Source organism: Symphalangus syndactylus, chromosome 7 (genome assembly GCF_028878055.3).
Source record: "Symphalangus syndactylus isolate Jambi chromosome 7, NHGRI_mSymSyn1-v2.1_pri, whole genome shotgun sequence".
NCBI classification, from domain to species: domain Eukaryota; kingdom Metazoa; phylum Chordata; class Mammalia; order Primates; family Hylobatidae; genus Symphalangus; species Symphalangus syndactylus.
In genome coordinates this window covers 14,255,852-14,264,135 of record NC_072429.2, presented here as the reverse complement: position 1 = coordinate 14,264,135, position 8,284 = coordinate 14,255,852, and the positions used below count along the sequence as shown (strand labels likewise).

Here is an 8,284-nt window from a genome sequence, read left to right as displayed (position 1 = left end):
ATCTTTCAGTTCAAGAATACTGAAATATCTTTAGAATCTGGTAAGTTTTGTACCTATTTAAGAAACTGCCAACTGTTTTCCAGAATGGCTACGCCATTTTCCATTCCCACTAGCAATGTATGAGAAATCAAATTTCTCTCCATCCTCACCAGTGTTTGATATTGCCACTATTTTTAATTTAGCTGTTCTTATAGGTGTGTGGTGATATTCCACTGTGTGGCTATAACACTGTGAATGTTTAGTCACTCAGAAGTTGATGGCCATTTGGGTTGTTTTCACCTTTTGGCAATTGTGAATAGTGCCACTATGAATATCTGTGTCTAAGTCTTAGTTTGGATACCTATTTTCCATTCTTTTTTTTTTTTTCTTGAGACGGAGTCTCGCTCTGTTGCCCAGGCTGGAGTGCAGTGGCGCGATCACGGCTCACTGCAAGCTCCGCCTCCCGGGTTCACGCCATTCTCCTGCCTCAGCCTCTCCAAGTAGCTGGGACTACAGGCGCCCGCCACCACACCCGGCTCATTTTTTGTATTTTTAGTAGAGACGGGGTTTCACCGTGGTCTCGATCTCCTGACCTCGTGATCCGCCCGCCTCGGCCTCCCAAAGTGCTGGGATTACAAGTGTGAGCCACCGCGCCCGGCCCTATTTTCCATTCTTTACGAGTGGAATTGTTGAGTCACGTGTGAAAGAGGCCGGGCAAGGATCAGACTACACCAGTCACGGTCAAGAGATCTTTATTGGAGGTATCGAGCGGAGAAGGAAGAGAAGAGAAGAGAGAGAGGAGAGGAGAAGAGAGAGAGCTGCTGGTGTGCTGGGTTTTATATCCCTTGGGCCTACGTGGGGCGGGCCCAAGGGAAGGCGGGAGATGCTTCTTCCTGATTGGCCCTCCTTTGGCGGGTTCAGACAGTGCCCGGTCAAGGAGGGGAGAAGAACCCGGAACCGGCGCCATTAAGGTACCCCTGTTACCTCACATTCCTCCCTTTTTTGTTTCTTAAGAAGTGGGGAAATGGGCGTTGTAGTTCGTCTGGCTACTTCCTGCTGAGCGGGGGCGTCGTGGGGGAGGGGTAGGGGAGGACTGTGGGGGTTGTGTACGGGGCACAGCAGGAGTATAAGGCCAAGCAGTAGGGCTCTGTATGTGAACACCTCCTCAGTTGTGAAGTCCATGAATGTTCCTTGTAGCCAGCCAAGGGGCAGGGAGGGGTCTGTGGTGAGCCAGCAGTCTTTGCGGGGATCGTCTAGGAACTGGTGGAACCGAGACATGGCGCTCAGAGTCTGTCTCTGGAGTCAGCCGCTTCTTCGCTGGTTGCTAGGAGTTGATACTGTCTAAGGAGAAGCTGGTTAAAGGTTTGGTTAGAGATGGATGAGACTTGCTGTCTCATGGATTTGAGAAGGCACGGAAGGAGAGCACAAGAGGACCCATGAGAGGGCCTAGAAACGGGAGGGTCCAGGCTAGGAGGGGGTCTTTAGGGTGTTCCACAATGATGGGGACGAGTTGGCCCCTATTAGTTTCTTCCTAATGTTATGTAAGTTTTAATGTTTGTAAGAAGATGCAAGTACCGCCTTTTTCAGCGGTGAGTAGATCTAGAGCTCGGCGGTTTGAAGTGTTACCCCTGCTAGGGATGTGATTTGACGCTGTAAAGTGGCTAAGGACTGGGAATCTTGAGATCGGAAAACTGAGACACGCTGTAACCTAGGGAGGCAGCCCCTAGTCCTGAGCCTAGTAGGGAGGTGGTGAGGGATAGCCTGAGAATGAATGGTAGTAGGAGCGGAGGTGAGGTCTGTGGAGCTTGCTAATAGGGCCACGAGGGATGTGGAGTTAGGAATGGCAGTTGGGTGGAAAGTGATAGAAGCTTTAAATTTAGAGAGAATGTCTCTTCCCAGTAGGGGAAGGGGACATTGAGGTATGAAACCGGTGGGAAAAATGTGGCCTGAGAAGGAGCAGGACAAAGGAGGAGTGGCCTTGGGGCGTATGGTTTGGCCTCCAACCCCGACTATAGGAGGTCCAAGGAAGGAGGTGGGACCCCAAAACTCCCGCAAAACCGAGAATGTGGCTCTGGTATTAAGGAAACTTTGAATGCCGTTGCCAGGATCTCGGTCTGTGGGGTGAAAGGGCCCCTGTCCAGTTTTTTAGTTTAGCTCTAATGTCGCGAAAACTTTGTGCAAAAAGTGGGACATGAGAAGTTGTCTGCCGTCGCGGGCCTCGGGGTCTATGTTGGTATATTGTTGGAGAGACTTTGTAAGGTGGTCCAGAAAGGCGGACGGGGAGTTTTTTAAAATTAACAGCCTTTTGGGCTGCCTTACGTAATCCGGCTACAAGGCAGGTGGCAAAATGGTATCTGTGAGGGGTCTAGGTCAGGGTGGTCAAAGTGGTATGCTGATGAGCCTTCAGAGAAGGGTAATAGGGTGAGTTGGGGAAAGAGAGTGACGGGAACGCAGGGGCCACCAGTGGAAGAATTGATAGACTTGTGTAGGGAGCCATTGCACCAGCCTTCGGGGGCTGGGAAGTTTGGAGGAGCGGTGGTGTAGGTGCAGTTGGTGGGGGGCGGGCAGGCGCCGCTGGGAGGGGCGTCTGGTTGATCTGGGCCGGCGGCCGGTTTTAACCTGGAAATGTGGAGCCAGGGAGATGAAGGACAGGAGGGATGATGGGATGTGTTGGGTGGATCCCGGGGAAGACAGGCTAATGCCTGGCGGAAGAGGCGGTCGGCCGTACATAATTTCGAAAGGGGATGAGAGAGTTGGTTTTTTCGGGAGAGCTCGGAGCTTGAATAAAGCAGTAGGCAAAAGTTTTGTCCAATCTAGGTATAATTCGAGGGTGACAGTTTGAGGGCCCTTGGGAGGAAAAACCCGTGGAGATACGGGATCTCTGCCCATTTTCCTGTTCGCTCACAATAGTTATAGAGATCCTGGAGGATACCAGGATCGAGGGACCCATAAGGGGGCCACTTGTTTTGGTTATCTAAGGGGTAAGTGGGCCAGTCTTGTGTGCAGTATTTAATTAGACGTTTTGGTTTGAGGTCGGCCGCTAAGCCTAGGGCTGACAAATTGTTTAAGAGGCATAGTAGGGGAGAGTCGGCCGGCAGGGATGCGGAGCCTCCCATTGCGGGGCTACGAGAGGATATGCAGTGAGGGCTAAGTAGGGCATCCCCTAATAGCCGAACACTGCGACGTGACTCAGAGCTTCCGGTTCGGTCGTCACCAAAGCAAAAGGACTGAGGGGCCGACTATGGCCGAGGACCGTGGGCCACCTGGTACCAGGATTTTCAGAGCGAGAAAGGGAAGGGACCCAGGCCGGAGACGCGAGGAGGAGAGGGAGAAAACTCCATTCCCTGCAGGCTGAGGTGGAAGTGAATGATAGGGGCCTACCACTGCCGTGGGGGCATCGGGCAAAATGTGTTTGTCACGGGAGCGGCTACGGCCTGGCGATTTGCCCGAGAGGTAGGCCCGGGAGGGGAAAACTTACCGAGATGAGGCCGATGGTGGGCGAAGAGCTCGGCGTACAGGAAAATGGGCGAAGACTGACCGGGGCCTGGTCTGAGCCTGAGAGGGATTGGGGTCCCACCAAAGGTGGGGAGTCCCAATCCGAGTCACGGCACCAATGAAAGGGGCCGGGCGGAGATCAGACTACACCGGTCACGGTCAAGAGATCTTTATTGGAGGTATCGAGCAGAGAAGGAAGAGAAGAGAAGAGAGAGAGGAGAAGAGAAGAGAGAGAGCTGCTGGTGTGCTGGGTTTTATATCCCTTGGGCCTACGTGGGGCGGGCCCAAGGGAAGGCGGGAGATGCTTCTTTCTGATTGGCCCTCCTTTGGCGGGTTCAGACAGTGCCCGGTCAAGGAGAGGAGAAGAACCCGGAACCGGCACCATTAAGGTACCCCTGTTACCTAACAACGTGGTCATTCATTAATTAACGTATTGAGGAACTGTCAAATAGTTTTCCACAGTGGATGTATCATGTAACAGGCCCACCAGCAATGTATGAGGATTCCAGTTTCTCCATTTCCTTGCAAACACTTACTGTTTTTTTTGTTTTGTTTTGTTTTGTTTTGATATGGCCATCCTAATGGGTATGAAGTGGTATCGCAGTGTGGTTTTAATTTGCATTTCCCTAATGACTAATTATGTTGAGCAGCTTTTCATGTGCTTGCTGGCCATTTATATATCTTCTTTGGAGAAGGGTTTATTTGGTTCGTTTGCCCATTTTTGAATTGGGTTGTTTGTCTTCTTGGTATGGAGTGTAAGAGTTCTTTTTTATTCTAGTTACAAGTCTCTTAGCAGATTATGGAAATATATTTGCAAATATTTTCTCACATTCTGTAGGTTGGTTTTTTCACTTTCTTGATAGTGTCCTATGAAGCATAAAAGTCTTCAATTTTGATGAAGCCCAGTTTACCTACTTTTTCTTTTGTTGCTGCTTTTGGTGTTTTATCTAAGAATCCATTGCCAAACTCAAGGTCATAAAAACTTATTTCTGTGTTTTCTTCTAAGAGTTTTATAGTTTTACTCCTTATATTTAGGCATTTGATTCATCTTGAATTAATTTTTTGTATGCGGTATGAGGTAAGAGTCCAGTTTCATTCTTTTACATGTGGTTATCCAGTTGTCTCAGCCCCATGTGTTGAAAAGAATATCTATAATGTTTTTGAGCATATAACTTCGTATAGCTTATTTTAGTGGTTGTTCTAGGCATTATATATTCAAAGCTTATCAAAGTCTACTGGTGTTAACATTTTATAAGTTCAAATGAAGTATAGAAACATTATCTCCCTTTATGTCCCCTCTCCTCCCCTACTTATAATAGCCTTAAATACTTCCTCTTCGTACATTGAGAATCATATTAGACAGTGTTATAATGTTTGTTTCACAGTCAAACGTAATTCAGAAAACTCAAAAGAAGAAGGAAAGTCTATCTTATTTACCTATATATTTGCTGTTTCCATGCTATTTTTTTTTAATTCCTGATGTTCCAAGATTCTATCTTTTGTCACTTCCTATGTTTAGAAAACTTCTTTTAGCCATTCTTTCAGGGTAGGTCTGCCAGTGACAAATTCTCCTGGTATTCCTTCATCTGAGAATGTCTTGATTTCTCCTTTATTCCTGAAGGATTTTTTTTTTTTTTTTGCTGGACCTACAATTCTAGGTTGGCGGTTTTCGCATCTGAAAAATGTTTTGCCACTTCTTTCTGGTCTCCATGGTATCTGATGATAAGTAAGTTGTCATTCGAATTCCCTCCCGCCCCCCACTGGCAATGTGTTGCTTCTCTTTGGCTGCTTTCAAGGCTGTCTTTAGCTTTCAGAAGGTTGACCATGTGTGTCTTCTCGTGGATTTCTTTGGATTGATCCTATTTGGGGTTTTCTCAACTTCTTAAATCTGTAGACTTTTTTTTTTTTTTTTGCCCAAAGTTGAAACATTTTCAAATCCTTTTTCAGCACAACCTTCTTTATCCTTTCCTTTCCATTTCTTTCTCTTTTCCCTCCAGAACTCCAATGGCATGAGTGTTAGATCTTTTGTTACAGTTGTGCGTGTACCTGAGGCTCTGTTCATTTTTTTCCCAATTTATTTCTTCTCTGTTGTTCAGGTTGGGTCATTTCTTTTGTTCCATCATCAAGTTTACTAATCCTTTCCTTTGTCATATCCATTCTGGTGTTGAGACATCCATTGAGTTCTTAATTTTGGTTATTGTATTTTTTTTAGTTCCCAAATTTCTACTTGGTTTTTTATATTTTCAACTTTTTTGCTGAGACTTTCTATTTTATCCTTGATTTTAAATGTGTTCTTAATTGTTTGTTGAAGCATTTTTAGGATTTCTGCTTTAAAATCCGTGTCAGATGATTCAAACATCTGTGTCATCTTGATGTTGGTATCTGTTGATTGTCTTTTCTCATTTTATTTACGATCTTCCTGGTTCTTGGTATGATAAGTGATTATTATCATTTATTATTATTTTTTGACAGAGTCTTACTCTGTCGCCCAGGCTGGAGTGCAGTGATGCAACCTTGGCTTGTTGCAACCTCCATCTCCTGGGTTCAAGTGATTCCCCTGCCTCAGCCTCTTGAGTAGCTGGGAGGGACTACAGTCATGTGCCACCATGCCTGACTTTTTTTATTTTTAGTAGAGATGGGGTTTCACTATGTTGGCCAGGCTGGTCTTGAACTCCTGACCTCAAATCATTCACCTGCCTTGGCCTCCCAAAGTGCTGGGATTACAGGTGTGAGCCACTGTGCCCGGCCTGATAAGTGATTTTTGATTGAAACCTGGACATTTTGGGTGTCATAAGACTCTGGATCTTATTTAAATCGTAGCTTTTAGCAGGCATTTTCTGACATTGTTGTAGAGGATGTAGGGGCCTCTTCCTCGTTATTGCCAAGTGAGGGTGGAAGTCTAGGTTTTCCACTTGGCTTATGTTTATTATGCCTGAAGCCGGGAGCTTCATATTACTGCTGGGCAGGGTGGGAATTCCAGTTTCCCATGTGGCCTCCACTGCCACTGTGTATATGGGTGGTCTCGTCATTGCTGAGTGCTGGTAAAAGTCCTGACTCTCCTCAGGTCTCCTCTGATACCACCCCAGTAGGGAGGTCGAAGGGCACCTTGTTACCATGAGTGGGCTGGATGGAGTCCAGGCTCCCCCCATGGTCTCCACTGACACAATGGAGGAGGCCTCAGGACCACCAGCTTCCTTCTGGGTCTCTCCGACACTGCCCTGGTGGTGCAGTAGGGGAGGCTTGCTACAGCTTGACCAGGGTGGAAGGCCAGGCCCTCCCCTTGGCCTTTGCGGGCGTGGGCAGTGTTTTCTGTGGAGCTGGGCTAGAGCAGAGTGGTTATTATCTAAACGTTTCCTGTCTTGCCAAGCTGCCCCTTGGCCGGTCTTCTAGTTAGAGAGTGCAGGCTCTTCTTGGAGCTTCTTCAGTCGACCCGTTGACGTTTCTGGGTTTCTGGCTTGTCTGGTATTCAGTTTGGGAACAAGCCAGGGAGCCCACCACCCTGCTGTTAGTTGGGTCCTAACATTCCAGCTGGTCTGCCTTCTTCTCTCCACCTTCCAGAGTCTTCTTACGTTTGTTTTATATTAAATGTCTAGGATTTTTTTTTTATTTAGTGGGAAGAAGAGGGAAAAACATATTTATTCCATTTTTCTGGAAATTCTAGAACAAGGTTCTTTTCATTTTGTACCTATTGAAACCCTCAACTGATTACTCCACCTGCTGGGTTCTTGGGAGGATTCGAGATGAGGCACAGAAAGCGTAGAGCAAACAGTAAGTGCTCAAATAAGGGTCAAAAGGAGAAAGAGATGTTGCAATTCTTTTTTTTTTTTTTTTTTTTTGCCGGAGTCTTGCTCTGTTGTTGCTCAGGCAATGGTGCAATGGTGCAATCTCAGCTCACTGCAACCTCCACCTCCTGGGTTCAAGTGATTCTCCTGCCTCAGTCTCCCGAGTACCTGGGACCACAGGCATGTGCCACCATGCCTGGCTTTTTTTTTTTTTTCTTTAATTTTTAGTGGAGCTGAGGTTTCACCTTGTTGGCCAGGCTGGTCTCGAACTCCTGGCCTCAAGTGATTCGCCCACCTCAACCTCCCAAAATGCTGGAATTACAGCTGTGAGCCACCACGCCCAGCCCAGCAATTCTTATTCTTATTGTTTTGTTATTTTGGAAGCACTAGTAGTTAATTCCCTGTTCATTCAAGCTACTGCTAGATAACAGTAGGTCTGAGGTTTTGAATTATTGATAAGTACTATTTTATCTTCCCTGACATAAACTTGTTTGAGCTTTCTGTCTGATTTCTCTTCCTGTCCCACCCCCTCATGTAAATGACAGCCATTTTGATTGAGCACCTTCTGTGTGCCAAATGTGTACTCCAGCCTTGATTCCATCTCTCATACACACAGAAACCCTGAACCGTTAGGAGGGGCTTGTTAAATCTTGGGCTGTGTTGGGGGATTTGGGAGAGGAGTCGAAGAGGTGGGGTTTTGCTCTGGATGGGCTGCTGTCAGGAAGCAGGGGTAATTCGGAGCCTAGTAATACTTTTTATCTAGGAGGCAGGGGGAAAAGAGCCCGATTGCTCAGCTTGGGCGGGAGGGGAATACGTGCTCTTCAGGGCATTGCCCAGGGTCTTAGTTTTTGTCTCTGCAGGGCACAATTAAGGAGTGGTCTTTTTTTGTTCTGTTTCCTCACCTTCACAGTGTCCTCATCTGACATTGCTATTATGTGAAACTGTGTGTGTTCAGGATGGAGTGGCACAGCCTGGCTGGAAGCAGGAGGCCAGCTACCAGCTTTTGGTGTCAGGACTGCTTCTTTCTC

At 47.0% G+C, this 8,284-nt stretch overlaps 1 long non-coding RNA gene across 1 annotated transcript; it reads right to left on the bottom strand.

The window, feature by feature from the left end:
• Window positions 1–719: 719 nt before the first annotated feature.
• Window positions 720–3,619, bottom strand: LOC134737151 (uncharacterized). Its single transcript, XR_010121796.1, has 2 exons — window positions 3,458–3,619; window positions 720–1,331 (listed from the first exon to the last, which is right to left on the bottom strand). It is a non-coding gene; the product is annotated as an uncharacterized lncRNA (long non-coding RNA).
• Window positions 3,620–8,284: the final 4,665 nt, after the last annotated feature.